General features: G+C 48.1%; 1 protein-coding gene across 4 annotated transcripts in view; it reads right to left on the bottom strand.

Annotated features, from left to right (window-relative positions):
• The window catches only part of PAM (peptidylglycine alpha-amidating monooxygenase), a 1,287,650-nt gene that overhangs the window by 526,995 nt on the left and 744,647 nt on the right, over positions 1–16,008 (bottom strand). The gene's annotated exons all lie outside the window — the stretch shown is intronic.

Raw genomic sequence — 16,008 nt, 5'->3', positions numbered from 1 at the left:
CGTCCATTAGAAAGACTCTGGCAGGTCCCTTTTTCTTGTGAATAATATAGTAACAAGAGGCCATCAGAAAAGACTGACAAACAGAGATAAGGTGGTCATGCGAGGGTCAAGCCAAAATCCCTTGTACAATCGAAAGTCCTTAACCCTTTAACAAAATTGTGACAGTGTGAAAAAGGCGTGTGCGCCCGGCTGAGGGAAAACGCTGCATGAAAGATAAATGTGGAAAAGCCTGACTGGGGGCTTAAGAGAAAGCCTGTCTGGGGGCTTTAGAAAAAGCCTGACTCAGGGCTAGAAAAGCTAAGGGAAGTGAATCCTGCAAGGAATCACAAATAAGTGAACTGTGTTAAACTGGCAAGTGTGAACCCGGCTGAGGGATGCCTGCGAGTGAGAGCAAAACGTAACACCCCGTAAACATTGTGTTGACAAGTGTGAACCCGGCTGAGGGATGTCCACAAGAAACGGTCGTTTGAAAAGGGAATAAAACTTAATACATCTTTTTATTGTTTTTTAAACATACATAAACCATACAGACATACATACACTTCCCTGCGGTTGTTCGTTATGCGGCAAAGCGTGAAGGATCAACAGTGTACTTAGAGTAACAGAAATACAATCAAATCAGACCAAAGCAGCTGGCTCTTTCCCTTACTGCAATGTCTTAAGTGCCCCTGTTAATTCCCCTCTTCTCATTTGCCCCAGATTTTTGTGGCCTTTGCGGGACATCCAGGGGCCATGTATATTCTGTTCCACTGCAACACATATGCCCATATTCGCAATCCATTGGCCCAATACCGGACTCTCTGGTGAGCCCCACAGATGGGCTATATTGTGTTTAATCAGTCCAACTGCGGTGGAGATGCACAGTGTTTCCCATTTGTTCGTAGTGTTTTCATCAGGGATACCAAAAAAATAATAATTTAGAGTCCATTGGTACCTCTTTCCCCAGAGTTTTTGTCAATTTATTGCAGCATTGTTGCTAGAACCTCCCAATTCAAGGACATTCCCACAGGATGTGTATGAAAGTTCCCTCCCCACTCATGGCATCGCAAACAATTTGGTTTTGGAGCTCGGTCCCATCGGTATAGTGTAACCCTAGGGTAATGCACTATCTTGAATTGTATCAGGCGGATTCTGGAGCAATTGCTACTTCTCGTGGATGCATTGGAGCTAGAATCCATTCCTCCAGGTCAATGGTGCCCACATCTACTTCCCATTTCTGTTTAAGACTGGCCAGCTCTGGAGTGGCAAAGGCTGTTGTGCAATTATACAGAATGGACGTGACTTTGTCTGGCATGCGTTCTATCAAGAGATTGTGCTCTAGTGGGGTACATTGAGTCGTATCTGTGAGTGAGGGGATGTTCCTGCGGAGTGCATGCGTAATTTGTGTGTAGTGATAGTATTCTGTTTGCGGGAGTCTATATTTCTGCTGGAGTATCTCAAATGGGGTGAGTTTAGCCTTGGTAAGAACATCTCCGACCTCGGTAATCTGAGCTTCGGCCCATCACGGCCATATCAGCAATTTATTAATCTCATCCAGGTTGCTATTATTCCACAGGGGCTGCATTTGGGTCACTCTGTGTTCCCAACCAATGTGTTTATGTGCTCTCTTCCATAACGTGGCAATGTGTGCTGCTATCGTATGTGGGGGTGGTTTAGAAAGGGGTTGATGGCGCATTGCTAGTGGTAACATATTCCGCCACCCCTGTGTTTCATCTCTGATGTGTGGCAATTCTTGTTTACCATGAAATATGTCGTTGACTATAGACATTTGGCTCGCCCAATAATATGCTTGGAGGTGTGGCAGGCCTATGCCCCCTTCCCAGATTGACCGTTGCAGTGTACTGAGGGTAATGCGTGGGTGTCCCCCACCCCATATGAGTTTTCCAAGGAGGCAGTCTATTCGGTGGAACTCTGGGTCAGGAATCCAGAGCAGGGGGTTCTGGAAAATGTACAGGAAGCGTGGCAGTGTCAAGATTTTCAAACAAGGCTGCTCTGCCCAGCAGCGTCAGGGGGAGGAGCATCCAATGTACATCGTTAGAGAACCGGTCAATGAAAGGGTGCAGGTTACGGGGAGTATATTCTAGGAGATCTCCAGAGATCTGAATACCCAAGTAGCGGAAACACTTGCGTTCAACCCGTTACGGGCAGTCTGGTGCTATGGCGTGTTCTCCACCCTTGATCGGAAAAGAGACAGATTTCCCCCAGTTGACTCGCAGTCCGTTAAACACTCTAAATCGCGCCAGCATTGGCATAACCACTGGGCAAGAGTGGGCTGAATCGGCCAGATAGATCAGAAGATCATCGGCATATAAAGAGGGTTTATCCTGCCCACCATCCGGCCAACTGAAACCCATCCACGTATTAGTCTGGTGGAGCCATAGGGCCAGGGGTTCAATGGCCAGTGCCAATAATAAGGGTGACAGGGCACACCCCTGTTGTGTGCCCCTGCACAATGGGAACGGCTTGGAGGGCCAACCACTGACCCCGACTTATGCTTGTGGGGACTCCTAGTAGTTTCACCTATCCCAAGAATGTTTAGCCAAATCCCATTCGGTGCACGGTCTCTTAGAGGCTCTCCCATATCACAGAGTCAAACGCCTTTTCAAAATCGATTGCTAACAGGGTGAGGGGAGTATTAAGTATCGGGCCCATGACAGGAGCAGTAAGAGGCATCTTATATTCATGTGTGTCAATTTGTTTGGCATAAAGCCACATTGGTTTGGTCGGGTGGATTAATGAAAGGATGACTGCCTGCAACCGCATTGCAAGGACTTTGGCAATAATTTTGGCCTCCCCATTGATCAATGAGATCAGCCCATATGAACTGCAAAGTTCTGGGGGTTTCCCTGGTTTGGGGATGACCACTATGCTAGCCTTACGCAGATCTGGGGGGAGGACACCTTGGTCTCTGCAGTGGAGAAACATCTTGTGCAGTGGGGTTTCCATTCCTTCCCCACCTAGTTGGGGCCCAGTGTTTAGCACCCTACCCCCAAGTGTAACTGGGCAATGGCCTCCGCCACTTTGGTTTCCGTGAGGTCCACATCTAGCTGTGCATGTTGTGAGTCGGTCAGCTGGGGGATTGAAATTTTGTCTAATATGGAAAGATCTACCGGGTCAGATGGGCCCTGGTAGAGTGTGGTGTAATACTCTGTGAATATCTCTGCTATGTCCGAGTCTCGCTGTACCAGCTTGGTCTGACTATTTCTCCGACGTGTCGATGTCCCTCATCCCTTTTCTCCAGCCAAGCCAGCAACTTGCCCGATTTGTCTCCGTGTCCGTAAATGCGCACTCGTGTTACCCATTGAGTGTGTTTAGCATTATCAAGCGCAATGTTCCGAGGCATTCTCTGGCCTTCAGGAGGGATCGGTGCACTTCAGGGGTACTATTCTGTATATATGTGGCCTCCCACTCTTCAGCCTCTTTCTCTGCCGCTGTCACATTTTGTTGTATACGTTCTTTTTTTCTTGGCAGACGTCCAGGAGATCATTTCTCCTCAGAGAACGGTTTTGTAGGCCTCCCAGGTTACTACTGGGCTATTGACCGAAGTAGAGTTTATTTCAAAGTATTCAGTGGTTTTCTCGTGGATATGATCCACAAATTCAGGGAAGCCAAGGTATTAGCTGTTCAGTCGCCATGTATTCGGGGGATGGGGGGTTGACTGTTTAGGTATATCTCTATTGCCAAGGGTGAGTAGTCCGATATGCCCCGGGGCAGCAGCGACGCTGTGGTAACCCTACAGGAGTCTGGAATTGGAAGGAAAAAAAATCTAGCCTGGATAGAGAGGCGTGAGCCCCTGAGTAGAAGGAGTAACTATCTTGTGGGTGAAGTTCTCTCCATACATCGCATAAGCCCAGGGTGGACGCAAATGCCGTAAGTCCAGTAGGAGTGTCGGGCTTCCGCCCGCTGATGCGAGTGCGATCGAGCATGGTGTCCATTACATCATTAAAGTCCCCCCCAAGGAACCATAGGTCTAGGTGGTGTTTCACCATTATGGTCCCTATGGTTTCTTTCCACAATGTGCCTTGCATCAGCACAAATCTGCCCGTGGGGTCTTGCGCCACCGAGGTTAATATGAGAGGAAGGCGTTTGTGTATTAGTATCAAAATACCGCAGGAACCCATAGTGAATCCTGCATGTAGAGCAGTGCAGTAATTTGTCCTGCGAAAGAGAGTGCATGTTGTGCCTGCCAAATGTGTCTCGGTAAGAAGGGCAATGTCAGGGGAGTGCTTATTGAGGAACTGGGTGACCAAGCATCGCTTTATCCTTGACCCTAGACTGTTGACATTCCAGGTGAGGAGTTTGAAGGACTTCCCAGCGCTACTAGTCCTTACCCCACTCTGAGTGTGCGCCATGGGTAATCGTGGATATGCCGCCACAAGTGACAGTGTCTCTTATAGGTGTGACCTGGTTTGGGTAAGTGTATGTATTGCAGTTTTCACTCATTAGTCTAACAAACTCAAACAATAAACAAGGGTAAACACCCCCCACATCTCCCCCATCCCCATACTCCGTCCCAACACGAAGCATCTGTCGCCCGAACTTTAGCTGGCAGTCAACAAGAACCTGCTCCCAGCTTTAACCAGGAAAACCTACTACGCCTAAGAGAGATCAAACGTCCTGGGCGGTGGCCACGGTGGTTGTCGCCGCCATGGCAGCTCCATGCCGAAAATGATGTAGGAATCTATATAGAACACTGGTTGATGCACCAGAGCGTGTCTATACTTGTATCCTCCCCTTTCCTGTGCCTGTCACATTCAGACCGTTGTCTTCAGGAGTCTGCTGCTCGTTACGGGTCGTTCTGCTCTGGTGGTAGAGGCTGTCGCACGATCCGGACCGGTGCGGTGTCTCCCCCCAGGGTCCGGCCCATTTGCTTCCCAGTTTCCTTCAATGTGTCTTTCCACCCATCCCCAGGCCTCTTGTGGATCTGTTAAGTGCACTGTGGTGCCATTGTGAGAGATTTTTAGTTGGGCTGGAAAGAGTAGCCCGTTTTTCACATTCATGGAGTGCAGTTTCTTCTTCAATTGTTGGAAGGATTGCCTGGCTCGTTGTACCTCCCGGGTGTAATTGGGAAAAGAAGGTGATCTTGGAGCCATTGTATGTGACCGCTCCCTTCGTACGGCCATCTGAAGGATTGCATCTCTATCCCGATAGTTTAGCAGTTTAGCGATAACTGTTGTTGGAGAGGTGCCAAGGGTAGGTCTTCCGGATGGCATCCGACGGGCTCTTTCCACTGCGAAACATTTTGAGAAAGATGTGGGTGCAAAGACATCCGCCAACCATTGTTCCAAAAAGAGTTCCATGCTGGGTCCCTTTGTTTTCTCTGGGAGGCCCAGGATACGAATGTTATTGAGGCATGATCTGCCCTCGCCCTCGTCGACCCGAGCCTTCAGGGTTTTCAGGCGGGTCATCTCTTGTGAAAGCTGTTGCCGTACTCCACCAAGGTCATCCTCCACTCCAGAGATACAGTGTTCTGCCTCTCTTGTGCGGGAGGATAATTTCTGCAGGTCGTGACGGAGAAAGGAAACCTCAGCTGTGATGCCGTCCATCTTTTTCTCCATGGAGGAGCGAGAGTTGGCTATGGCGGCCATCACGTCTTTCAGAGATAAAGGCTCTTTTGTGGTAGGGGAGGCCACTTGTGGTATGGGATCTGTCATTGTGGTGGAGATATTGGTCGCATATTGGTCCATTCTGCTCTGTGAAGATGCCTTTTTTGCTTTCTGCTTAACCGTGTTGTGGTTCCAATGGTATCAGGGGAAAGAGCAGTCTCCAGTGTTCGTAGGTCCTGCTGATGACCACCGCAGGGGAGTTAAAGGGTCTTCGGCAACACTGGCACACTGACACAGCTGGACGCGGCACCCTTGGGGCGCCAGTACAGAGGCAGTTTCCTTTCCCGAGGGCCTGCAATTGTTGAGCCGAAACGTGATTGCAGCATTGCTGGCAAAGGGGACCAGCCAGGCCCCGAGAGGTAATGTCTAGTGCAGCACTTGAGTGATGCACAATTCCGACCCCAGATGTCACATATGGTCAACAATTATGAACTGGTGGTCGCACCAGTCTCCCCCAGCTGGTGAAACGCCCCAGGCACAACGCACTGGGAGGCACCGTTAGTGTCGCAGCGGGTCGGTCACGCTTTTCCAATCAGGCCAAATTGAACCTTGCACCTTATTGTAGTGTCTGGGTACCCGACAGGTCGATGGGACACAATAGAGCCTCAGGCAGGGTAGCAAGTAGGCGGGCCAGCCATGTTTTTCGAGGCTATTATTCTGTAGCTTCAATAGTGTACAGCTACTGCGTAGTCTTTCCGCCCCTCTGTTCAATCTACTTGGTAATGTGTAGGGCTTTCAGGCCCATGATTGCTCCAATGGTACGGCCCAGATTCTGTCAACTAAGTGCCCCAATTTCGGGAATTATGTGGCAGGCCGCTCGTAGGCAGGCAGTATGGGTCCCCCTGGACACGCGCGGCAAGGCCACAAAGTGTTTTACATCTCTGGGTGCTCTAGTGTTTCAGCTTTCCTACCTTTGTTGCACGTGTCCTCGTGGGGAATTCTGCACGCCTGCTGGGTTGCAGTGGTGTGCAGCAGGCATGCTCATCTGCTTCGAAGGAGTAGGATTCCTGGAAGGCACCCGACAGGCACCCACTCGGTATAGGCGGCAAGCGGCCGCCGCGTTGCTCCAGAGCGGCGATGCTCGCCACGCACCCAGCTGCTGCGGCGCGTGTATGTGCTATTGTTTTCCTTGCTGTGGTCCGTGTGTGGTAGTTGCGTGCTCACAACGTGGTGCACACAGAGCTTGCCAGTATTTCAGATTGCTCTGGGGGGCAGCAGCAATCAGGCCATGCCACTCCTCGCCCACACCAGCACAAATATTCTACAGCGGTGGTCCGCCACCATCGGCCGCAATGTGTCCCCAAGGTTCTGTTGCTGGGCCGTTGGCGCTATATTTCAGGCACCCTGCTCCACTTTCCCGAGGGGCGCCCCCGATGGCAGCTTATCTTACCATCGTACGGATGTTTCTTGTCCCATCCAAGTCTGCCGCCACAGGATCTTTCGGGCACATGTCGAGCGGTTTGCTGAGCTGGACTCGGGGCCGAGCCGGGAGCATCAGTCACAGGTCCCGGCCAACAGATATCGCTACCCTGAATGTCTTCTCCGGCGGGGTGGCACAAGCAGGCAGCCGGGTTCCATGAGCTCTCTGTTATTACGTCTGCGTCTTTCCACGTATCATTGCGGCGTACCCCGCCTGATGGCCCGCAGGGGTCAGCGACTGCCGCACTGCAGCCCAACAGCCAGTTTCCAGTCCCCCACCTCCCGTTCATGCAGGGGCATCAGAAGAAATTAAGCCCCGCTCAGCTGCGATCAGCCGGGTCCAGATGGCCGAGTCCTCTCAGTTGCAAGCCCCTCCCGGGTGTAGTCCGGATCTCCGTGACTCCTCAGTGATCCGTTTATGTGCAGATTGGGCAGTGCTCATGTACAACCATGTGATGGTCATCCCCACGGGTCTCCAGCGTTGTATATTAAGTACACAGTTTCACCATGTAAGCTTGCAGGTCTGCAACCGCTTGCTCAATTCCTCACCCACTGCCTGCTTACACCACAGCACGTCGCTTCTCACGCAGTCAGGCCATGGGTCGTGGCCATTTTGTAGAAGGCTGTTGTGTCTCCGAGCCTGTCTTTCTGCGTCGGATCATTCAGCAAGGGTCTGGATTCCAGGGTTTACACTGCGCCCAGCGTTTCTTCACGCACTCCTCTATCGACAGGTGCAATTATATTGAATTTCGCCAATGATTGCAGGAGGTTTAGCAGGATAATATTGGCGGCCACGGGAGCTTCAAGGACTCACGTCTGCATCACTCAGCAGTTGGCCACACCCCCCGATAATAAGACCCTTGAATGTTACCAACTGCTGAGATCTTAAACAGAAGGCTGTAGTGAACCCAAATGAGGGAAGCCAAGGTTACAAAAAGGATCAGAGCCCGGTTGAGGGGGCTCCACGGGTGAAATTAAAATCACCCGCCGATAAGATTAATGGAAAGTAACTTTTTATTTGTTGTTAATGGTACATCAGGTCCTCTGAGGCAAGAGGCTAGGTGTAACAGAGACTTGGCCACAGTAGGCCCTGATAATTTGGAAACAAACTGTAAGCTTGTTCTGGAGAAGCCCAAGCGTGTGCTGTGCTCCATAGTCCTGCCTTGTCCCATGCTAAAAACGTGGGGAAGGGAGATCCCAGTTATACCATCATGACATTTTGTGAACACTTCCTTCATTTCTGATGAACTTATCCCACACTATTTTGTAACTTTGCGGTAAGGATTGGCAATAGGGTTTTTGTAGTATAGGCCCTTTTTATTTGACAAGACGCCACTAGGACTGCCTTATTATTATATTTTATTTGTTTTTTTGTTTATTACAAACCTATCATTCAAAACGTATGTACATCGATTTGTCTTCATGGCCATCAGTTTGGCTTCAGAGCTGCTAGAAGCACGGAAACTGCTCTCCTGAACATCCATGAAGACCTGCTCTCCAACCTTGACTCCAACACACTGTGTGTCCTCATCTTGCTTGATCTCTCTTCTGCTTTTGATACGGTCAACCATGCCATCCTGCTCAACCGTCTCCGTGATAACCTGGGTATCAATGGTCAGGCTCTGGCGTGGCTGGCCTCTTTCCTCTCCGACCGACCCTCCCAGGTCCAACTTGGGTCCTTCCTCTCTGATATCTTTTTCTCTACCTGTGTTGTCCCCAGGGATCGGGATCTAACCTTTCTCCCTGGCTGTTCAACCAATACCTGGCACTCCTAGCCCACTGCATCGCTACTCTCTGCCCCAATTTTCAGTGCTATGCGGATGATACCCAGCTCATTTTCAGGCTACCCTCGGCATCCTCCTCTCCTTCCCTCATCTCTGACCGTCTGTCTGCTATCCAGGAGTGGTGTGCTGAATGACCTCTGCCTTAATGCCAGTAAGACTGAGATTTTACTTATTGGCACACCCACTCCCTCCTTCCCTGCAGCTCTCGGGCCGGCCTCTCTTGGCCCTCTTTCTGTTCCCTCCTGCAAGGCTAAAAACTTTGGGGTCATCTTCGCCTCCACACTCTCCTTCTCTCCTCACATCTCTGATGTCCCTAAGAAGTCACACTACCAGCTACACCTCCTCAGAGGTATTCTTCCTTTCCTCTCCTTCCCCCAGAAGCTCACCGTCTCCAGAGCTCTGGCTCTCTCTAGACTGGACTATTATAACAGCCTCTACCTAAATCTGCCTGCCTCTACTCTCCGCTCTCTGCAACTTATCCAGAACAGGACTGCAAGACATGTCCTTGGCCTCAAGCCCAGGGATCGTATCTCTCCAGGACTTAAATCTCTGCATTGGCTCCCAGTGGGTGTGAGGATTAAGTTCAAAACCCTCTGCATTGTCCACAAGGCCATCTGGGGCCCGGGGCCGCAAAACCTTCAACTCTCACTTCCCAAATATCTTCCTTCTCAAGCTCTTCGCTCATCCGCCTCCAACTCCCTCAGGGTCAGTCGCTTCTCCAAGCAACGAGTTGGTGGTAGATCGCTCTCGTCGGCAGGGGTCTCCCTCTGGAACAGCCTTCCGGCCTCCCTGAAACTTGAGGAGGACCATCTCCGGTTCCGGAAGTACCTCAAAACCTTCCTCTTTGCTTCTGCTTTCTCTCCTCCTCTCCCCTGCTGAATTCCTGGTTGAAACTGCACTGGTTACCTGGCTACCCTTCTGATCTCTGGCCCAGGTCCCGCCAATTGCAGGCCCAGGTCCCGCCAATTGCACACCTGCACTGCCTCCCTGGCAACCACCGCACCTGGGGACTGTTGTTCTGTACCCCTTCAGTTCCCCCTACCAGCACTTATGTCTGCTCTTACTTTGCACTTGCCACCATCTGGCCGTTCGATTATCTTATTTATTCTATCACATCTACTGCACTTTCCCCTCTACCTTCCCCCACGCACTTTTCCCTTTCCCCTTCCCACGCACTTGCGCGATCTGAATGACACCTGGCCTATTAAGATTGTTGTCTGTCTTTCCTCTGTTGCCCCTCCATTGCCACGTCGCGCCTCGAAACACTTGTGTATAGGCGCGTTATAAATGCCATTTCATATCATATCGATAGCCAGTCATAGACAATCAGAATATTCTCGTCCCCTTGTGACTGGCCCAACCTCACTAGAGTTACATCACATCACATTTTCAGTAAAAAGTTCATTAAAAAATGTGATCCCTACAAATATTAAGGATTGGTTTTCTAAAATGTACAGCCACCATTCCTCTACTGTTAGTGTCAGGGCCATTTGGATAAAGGATCCTAAGTAAAAGGTATGCCGTGCTGTACGCCTACTACTTGCCTGTTTTTTAACAAACTCTGCATGTTATTAGCCTCTTGTCAAGTTGCTTGCGAGCTACCAACACCTCTTTATTTAGATAAAGATTCACACACATTTGATACAATGACTCTCAAATCATTCTCAGACATATGCTTTTAGGGCCTCCACACGTCTTTGCAGACCATTAGGGGTTTTGTCTAACAGGATGAGATCATCTGCGTATATGATCCAAGGCACCGGCGTTCCGTTAATCTTAGGAGGGAATACTCTTACCTTATTTTGACTTGATCCCATATCAGAAATATATAAATTAAAGAGGATTGGGGCCAGGGAACAGCCCTGTTTTAGGCCCTTATTAATCTTGATCGCATCAGACAGATGTCCCTGCTGGTGTAAGTGGACTTGCATCGTGGTGCCAGTATAAAGTTCTTTCATTGCCGGACAGTTCCAGGCCCTCAGCTTGAACCATAAAAACTCTGTTGACACTGTCAAATGCCTGCTCCAAATCCACAAAAGCCACGTACAATTTAGTCTTTTCTCTAATGGATTGGAGCTTGAGCAGGTTAAACAGAAAGAGGTTTAAAGACGTGCCTATCCCCTTAACAAAACCCGTTTGACGGGGGTCTTGCTGCCCTGACTTAATAGCCCAGCTTTACAAATGCTTAAGCATTATAGAGGCAAAGATTTTCCCCAGAGAGTCAAGTAAGGCTATCGGGCAGCAATTTCTAGGATCCATTCTTACCCCTTTCTACAATATTGAAATACTCATAACATTTTTCCATGAGACCGGCACCCTTCTTTCTCTCAGAATTTGCCAGAATAGCAAGTATGCATAATTCAGTCCACTCTCGGGGGAGTGTTAGGATGCAGTTAGAGAGGCCATCAGGGCCAGGGGCTCTGGAGGTACTCAAATTCAAAATTAAGTCGGTCTAAAATGTCCTGCCTAACCAGATTCCAAGCCCACCGGGTGGAGATAGTGGATGGTTGAGCCAGTATCTGCTGTGTCTGTACCGAAAAAAGGGATACAAAATGGTCCAGCCAATGCTGTTCGGAAACCATAGGAATTTGCAAGGCTAACTGAGAGGTACCTACCTTATTAATCCACTCCCATGTCAGCCTAGCGTTCTTTTTTTTATTAAGAATCTTGAACATGTTTGCCCCATGTATTTGCATACACTACGCTCTAAAGCTGTGCAGCCAATACTTGTATTGCTGCTTGCCTTTTCTTTTTTTATTCTGCATTTGGCTGACGAAGGGAGTGTGGCTAAGAGCTTTCATGTTAGCTCTATAGTTTTAGAGTTCATTCACTAGATTAGGATTATACCTATGTTTCCGAATAGACTCGGTCATATCTAGTACGGCTTGGGGAGTTCTACAGAGCCTATTGCGGCCTGGTGAGACCTGGACCTTCACACAGTTAGTCTTCAACTTTTCTTTTTTTTTTAAAAAGAACAGTCCCATGTAAATTTCAGGATCGAGTGGTCATTGTATTCCATATCAATAACCACTAGAACCTTTGCTCCTTTCTGAACATTATTTGATACAAAGAAGTAGTCTAAAGTGGCCATCGCTAGGCCTCCTCTCCATGTGCATTTAGCAGGAATGTCTCCAGCAGTATTGTTATTTAACAGAGCTAACTTTTGCACTCACATTTCTTGAAGCAATGCATTTGCTCTTAAGCTCTTAATGCTGCATGATTAACTCCAAGACTTATCTGGCAGGACATCTAAATCAATACATCTGATGTTGAAATCCCGACACAGTATAACAAATGGATCTTCTATCTCTAATCTGGCGGGATCTATCACATCCATCACACCATTCATAAATTGATGTTTCCCCTCTTTTTCCAGATTCCAGTACATGTTGATAAGGACAACAGTAGATGACATAGATGATTCTGCACACACATGTTCAAGTATCAATATTTGGAACCAAAGATTGGGAGCATGGTGTTTTAGAATTTTCATTCCCAATCGTATTTTAATCAGTGTTAACAGGCCCGAAAAGGGTCTACCACAGTGTCCTTTTTGCGCTGCATTCAAAAGTGGGATATAACAATTACATATCAGAGTTTCCTGCTTCCAAGTCTCTTGTAGGCATATGATCTCAAACGAGGACCAATCCATAGAGTCTTGGTTTATAAGATGAGAGAATCCCCTGCACATTCCATAAGCCGATCTGAAGTTTAGCCTTCAGCTCCGAGGCCTTTTGCTAATTTCCGTCCGAAGAAGCTAGCGGGGTCTGTAGCCCAATCTTCACCATTAGCAGAGTCCCAGCTGTTGTGCTTGTCAAATTCCGCCATCCTGTTTTCTTTGGTCAACCTAAAAAGTAATTTTCAGTGGTGTGGCCTTTTTGGGCAAGGTATTGCCTGCATTTGTATCATCTTCACTCCATTTAGTAATAACTCGTCTTGGAGCTATTGGTGCTCTTAAGTAGTCCCGATGTGTCATCTTGCGTCATGGGGGCTCTTGATTTATTTATTGAGTTCCAAGCTGTATCTCTGCAGTTTAATTCTTATGTTCACTCGAAACCAAGTGACCAAAGCATTGGGGCCGCGTCCCGCAAGGTTTTTTTGATTCTCTCTGATCTTACATGTAGGAGGACCCAATCAGTTTGTGATTCATTGACAAACTGCACTACTGTCGTATCTTCTGAAGTTATTGCACGCAATGTGGGTAATATGATGGAGAAGGATCTGTACGTTCTTCCTGTTCAATATGAGGTCATCATTTGCTTGCGATCGCTGTTCTAGGGATATTGCAATTATCTCCCCCTTCTTTTTGTATCTATTAGGGGCTTCTTTTCTATTTTCCATGTGTCTGACCCCTAATGGTAGAAAGGGAGGGGGTCCACGGGGAGGCATTTCTTCTACCTTTGATCTTTTTTGGGCCAGTGTAACAAACTGGTAATCTCTCAGAGGCTTTGCCACCCCGTTCCACGTTGGTTTAGGGTTTACAGTAGGTTCCCACATATTCCTCCTCGGGTTATCTTTCAGCTGTGTGTCATCCTTCAATTCTCGGGTACTTTCGAGGGCCTCACCAGACAATTCAATAGAATGGATTCAAAATGCAAGCGCAGAGAGTGATTCATTATCTATCTCCTCCAGGCTTGCGGATCGATCCTCCATTGATTGATAAATTCTGGGCTGGATGAGCGGTCCCGTTTTAACCGTGGAAAATTTCACGGTCTTTACGCTTCCCGTGTTCTCTGGTTAAGTAAATAGACTAGCTGACTGAGGGGCAGTCTTAGATTGCGTATAAAGTTCCTGGAAGCATTGGATTTTGGCTTTCTAATTGAGGCCATATTTTTAGAATTCTTTTGATGGAATTGCGGGTCTGAGCACGAGGGTTTTAGCTTTCTTCCAAAAATTGCAAACACTGGCTCTGGGACTATGATATTGCTGTTCCTTGGCTCTCTTTCCTCAAACTGGGTTGATTCTGTCTGCCATTGTGTCCTTCCATGGTGGTTGGCAGGGATGGCAATATAAAGGTTGTGTCACAGAAATATGGATCATTTATCATCTCAGGGGCCTCTGGATGTCCCCCTTAAGGTTTCTGAGGGGACGGGCCTCCGTCTCTAAGGACATCTTCATTGACAAGGACCTCTTGCATCACAGCCATAGTTAACTTTTGCTTATTACGAGATCTAGAGGCTGAGGTTGTGCATGAGACTGCCCGTTTCATTCCAGCGTCCTTTTTAGAGGAGGTTTTGTCAGACTTAGCTTTATGCGCGGACTCCCCTTTACCTCCCGAGTCCATCATTACTCTAATCCATTTTTGGGATTCAAGGATTGCATCCATCATTGATGTTTTATCAGCGTGTTCGGCTCTTGTTATGTCACAGAGTCTATTTTGCCATTTGTTAGATTGCTCTGCTTCATAGTGGAGTCTGGTTTGAATTGTTGTGAAAGCCTCCATATAGATCCGTTTTGAGTGCACCATCGCTAAAAGGGTGGCTTGATCCTTGAAATCATCGTTGATTGATTCTAATAATTTCATAAAATTCGATAGTGATAATGTCAAAGCTGACATTAACATGGCTTGAATTTGAGACATCCCAGCTTCTCCCTCCTGATGCTCATGATCACTCATGTCTGGTGAAAAAACAGAATCATTGAGGCTGGACACTGTCGAAGCAGATGAGGAGTTAGGTGGAATAGCGGAGGGCAAGGGTGACCGTCGTGAGGCAACTATCGGGAATGCTATAGCCCCCGCTGGCAAAGAGTTAACAATGCAGGGCTCCCCTTCTTTGTCCTCAACCTCTCCTGGATTCCTAAGTGAGCTGGTTCCATCCTTAGGAAACTCCCCCACTCCCAGTCCCGACGTAGTGGCCCGTGCGCTTCGCTTTGCTTCCCAAGGGAGATGGGGGATGCAAACTAAGTTAGCAAGTCCACAACCTCTGAGGAATGGTTATTCAGTTTCCAGCTGGGTTTATTATTGAGAGAGGCTTGACTACGAGCAATATCATGGGATAGTCTTAGGGCCAACATAGAGCTTGATGTTTCCTTGGGTGTTACATTCCGCTCTTTCCCAAAGAGCTTTTGCAAAGGGTCATTTATAGATGCTTGAGAATCTTTTTCAGGTGAATGAAGGTCCTCGAGGGAAAGTTCCTTTGCTAACTTCACACTCTTCAAATGCTCCAAGACGGTATTAGTCACCTTGGAGGTTTTGGTTAAGGGCTTGTTTGCCAATTGCAGTAAAGATACTGCATTGGGGGATTTATTACGGGCTTCCCCCACTTCCCCGACTCCTGTTTGGTGTTTGAGATAACCATGATGTCAACCCCATCAGATATAGACAGGGAGTTTTGGAAGGAAGCACCCCCCGCCTCCAGTCTTAACGTCTCCTCATCATTGATGTATAAACGTGAAGTCACAGACCTTTTGATTAGATCCAGTGATGTTACTTTATTAAGTAACTTGAGTGGGTGTGGGGGTTTGGGGGATCTCACCTCTTTATCTGGATCCAAGATGGAGGCGATGTTGAGGTCCTCCGTTCTGGGGGTGGATGTTAAGGAAGACGCCTCACCATGGAACCGAGTTTGGCATCACGTTCAAGCTCCCAACGTTTTCCACATCCAATTCCTTCATAGCAGACACTCTATGATCGCCAGAGCCGACAGGCATAGAGGAAAGGCCACCAACTGCCTCTAACTGCAGACCTGCTGGCTCTGCGGCACTCTGCGCCTGAAAGGGGATTAAGTACAGGCTCCTACTTGCAGCACCACGAACAACAGTGAAGTCAGACTACAACACCAATGCACAGTCACGATCTGCCTCTAATGGCAGACTCTGCCAACTCATTATTATTTGATGGTTGTAGCTTGCTCCCATTTTAGATTTAGGGTTAGATTAGGCGTTTTTCTCACCCATTCATACAGTTTACTAAACACCCTTGAACTGTGATCTCTTGTTTCTATCTTTACTGTTGCCACTTACAGTAGGGAATGCAGGGTCCTTGCTGCTCTCAATTCTATTTCAGGATGATGGTACTTCAGGAGTCTCTTGCGTAATATAGTCTTTGTGGTGGGAAGATTATAAAATAAATATGGCAGGGTCACAGAGAGTCTCAGGTACAATATTGCATGTCTTGGTAAATAGTTTAATTCTTATGAAACAAAGATCATTTAGTGATAACATCATATATTAAATATGAGGGAAACCATGCCCCTATT

Source organism: Ambystoma mexicanum, chromosome 6p, assembly GCF_040938575.1.
Source record: "Ambystoma mexicanum isolate Mex_15411 chromosome 6p, UKY_AmexF1_1, whole genome shotgun sequence".
Lineage (NCBI taxonomy): Eukaryota > Metazoa > Chordata > Amphibia > Caudata > Ambystomatidae > Ambystoma > Ambystoma mexicanum.
The sequence above is the reverse complement of the archived record's forward strand: the minus strand, read 5'-3'. Positions and strand labels throughout refer to the sequence as shown.